At 40.7% G+C, this 3264-nt stretch overlaps 1 long non-coding RNA gene across 1 annotated transcript; it reads left to right on the top strand.

The window, feature by feature from the left end:
* Positions 1-885: 885 nt before the first annotated feature.
* On the top strand, positions 886-2479 carry LOC125527102. The gene is made up of 3 exons (XR_007291968.1): positions 886-1059; positions 2019-2085; positions 2200-2479. It is a non-coding gene; the product is annotated as an uncharacterized LOC125527102 (long non-coding RNA).
* The last annotated feature ends 785 nt before the right edge of the window (positions 2480-3264 follow it).

The following is a 3264-nucleotide window of genomic DNA, read 5'->3' as shown; positions in this document are numbered from 1 at the left end:
AACTCTATATTTAGATTAGAGTACTGATAATAAAAATATCGCACACATAGTGCTTATTTTGATTTACTGACATCAGACAATGAAAATGTGGTATACATTGTGCAACGCCAAAGCAAGTATGCTTCTCTCGTGTGCTAACCGTGAAATCCTTATCGTATATATCTTTTATGTTCCTGTTATATTACAATATATGTAGGATTGATCTTTTCTTAGTCTGTTGTGCCTCAATTCACGGTTAGATGTAATTTGATCTGTTCTATCTTTCTTTTGTTCTGACTGCATATTTTCTTTTTTCTTGCGCATTCTTTTGCCCACGTGAGATTTTTCAAGACTGTGTTGATAAAAAATAAATTGGTTAGATTATGCATCATAATTAGAGCATAGGTAACTACTCATAAATTATTTTAATTACAGTGCACATAAGCATTAGAATATATGTATTGTTTAAATAATAGTAATGTTTTACTTCTTCCATGTACTCCTTTTTAAAACTATGGATCATTTTGGCTTGAAGTTCAAGTTTTTTTGATAAACGGCTTGAAGTTCAAGTTGATATCTGCTGTTAGAAAATAGTTTAGACAAACATAACAAAATCGAGCCTGGCAAAAATATATATTTAGCATCAAATCAGGCAATGTGCATGTTCGGAGAACAAATACATGCGTGCACGCGTGATGGACCTGGAGATATTTATCCGTCAGTGAAGGATCCAAACCCAATGAACAGTAATAATTACAAACAGGAAAACATTTACCAATGGACATGCGTGCACAGGTTATCACCCAAAGTATCGCGTTAGCTACCCTCCAAAAAAATATCGCATTGGCTGATTGCTAGAAGAACCCGCAAAAAGAATTGCTAGAAGAAACCAGTCGTCTTGTTGTGCTGGTTGCTCCACACGTCATATACGTCCTCTCTCTGCCTCTCTCTTTTGGCACACTACCCACCACACCACCACCATACCTCTACTTTACCTCTGCCTAGAGCAAGAGCGGCGGTGAGCAGTGCTGGTAGCTTTTTCACGCTGCTACGACTGTGGCGGCGTCGTGGTGTTCCTGGGTTGTTGCTGGCGCTCCTCCTTCCTCCACTCTCCCCTCTCTCGTTCTTCTCCTTTTGTGAATGACCCTGCTGTGCCGCCGCTAGTAGTGTCACAGGGGTCTTTAGGCTGCTCCGCTGCACAGCCAACCACCAATTTAGTTAGCTGCGGTCATATTTTTTATTTTTTATTAGGATCGGCTGCGACCCTTTTTGTTAATCTGGGCAAACTACGGATTTCATGTGCCTCTTCTCAACCTCTTTGATTGGTCTCTTTGCAATCCCTTTGTATTTGTATTAGGCTGCTTTTTTGGATTTCATCTACTTTTTGGCTTGTTGATTCTCGCAACTCCAAACGTATATAAGTAGCTTTGCTTTGCTGTAAAGAGGCGGGGTGGGACTATTAATTAGAACCTGAAAATTTAGCAAGCAAATTCCGTTTGCTACAGCCGCAGGGGAGGGAAAAGGGCAGGTCATGAGGTCGACCTTTTTCAGTGGGCCATTAACTTTTTTGGCCCATTAATTAGCTTACGAAGCTGCACAGTGAAAATTACCGGAGCGACGAGGCGGACGAAAACAACAATGCAACGGGATATATATATATAGATAGATTAGTATCACCTTGGATACGCAAAAAAAATAGACATGTTGAAGAAAAAAAACTGAAGCGTAAATTTACGAGAAGAGAAGCGTATTCTGACGGTTAACCCGGAGACTCAATTCGTGCTTTATTATTATTAGGGAGAGAGGAGAGATTGATGAGTTATGCATACGTGCACAGCTTCCACTATATTCTCCTAGAGATTAAGCTTGAGCAGGGACTAGTAACCGTCTTAGACTCGAGATGAAAAGATTCCGAGACTTATGCGGACATGACTAAAATTCTCAACAAATAAGTTCAATTGATCATTATCGCACCATATCGGCAACTTTTTGTTCATTTCCTGATATCTCAAGTAATAATTATTTTCTTTGTCTTGCAGGGTTTGGAAAAAGTTCACCAAAGAAGCTCCGTGACTGTCGAAGGAGCTGCGATATACATACCCGAAAGTAAGTACTACTAGATAGCTAGTTCCGTGCATCTCCCGTTGATTCTATCTACTTTCATCAATGCCATTTATAATACTTCATTATCAGTTTGATTGACCTCTATTTCTCGTAAAGTGCTTGTGGCAGGAACAAGGGAATGATTATTGTGGATACTACGTGTGCGAGTTCATCTACAACGTGACTTGCAAAGATAAGCGAGGCTACTCTAAAAGACAATTTGATGTGCGTGAGCAATAATATTCACAATTTGATTTTATTACACTATCATTTCCGTTGAGTTTCATTCATATATATGTATTAACCTGATACGTCTCCAACGTATCTATAATTTTTGATTGCTCCATGCTATATTATCTACTGTTTTGGACATTATTGGGCTTTATTATCCACTTTTATATTATTTTTGGGACTAACCTATTAACCGGAGGCCCAGCCCAGAATTGCTGTTTTTTGCCTGTTTTAGGGTTTCGAAGAAAAGGAATATCAAACGGAGTCCAAACGGAATGAAACCTTCGGGAACGTGATTTTCTCAACGAACAAGACCCGGGAGACTTGGACCCTACGTCAAGAAAGAAAAGAGGAGGCCACGAGGTAGGGGGCGCGCCCACCCCCACCAGGCGCGCCCTCCACCCTCGTGGGCCCCCTATTGCTCCACCGATGTACTCCTTCCTCCTATATATACCTACGTATCCCCAAACGATCATATACGGAGCCAAAAACTAATTCCACCGCCGTAACTTTCTGTATCCACGAGATCCCATCTTGGGGCCTGTTCCAGAGCTCCACCGAAGGGGGCATCGATCACGGAGGGCTTCTACATCAACACCATAGCCCCTCCGATGAAGTGTGAGTAGTTTATCTCAGACCTACGGGTCCATAGTTAGTAGCTAGATGGCTTCTTCTCTCTTTTTGGATCTCAATACAATGTTCTCCCCCTCTCTTGTGGAGAACTATTCAATGTAATCTTCTTTTTGCGGTGTGTTTGTTGAGACCGATGAATTGTGGGTTTATGATCAAGTCTATCTATGAATAATATTTGAATCTTCTCTGAATTCTTTTATCTATGATTGGTTATCTTTGCAAGCCTCTTCGAATTATCAGTTTGGTTTGGCCTACTAGATTGATATTTCTTGCAATGGGAGAAGTGCTTAGCTTTGGGTACAATCTTGCGGTGTCCTT

This window comes from Triticum urartu, unplaced genomic scaffold (assembly GCF_003073215.2).
Source record: "Triticum urartu cultivar G1812 unplaced genomic scaffold, Tu2.1 TuUngrouped_contig_289, whole genome shotgun sequence".
Classification (NCBI taxonomy): domain Eukaryota; kingdom Viridiplantae; phylum Streptophyta; class Magnoliopsida; order Poales; family Poaceae; genus Triticum; species Triticum urartu.
This window is presented reverse-complemented; position numbering and strand designations above follow the sequence as displayed.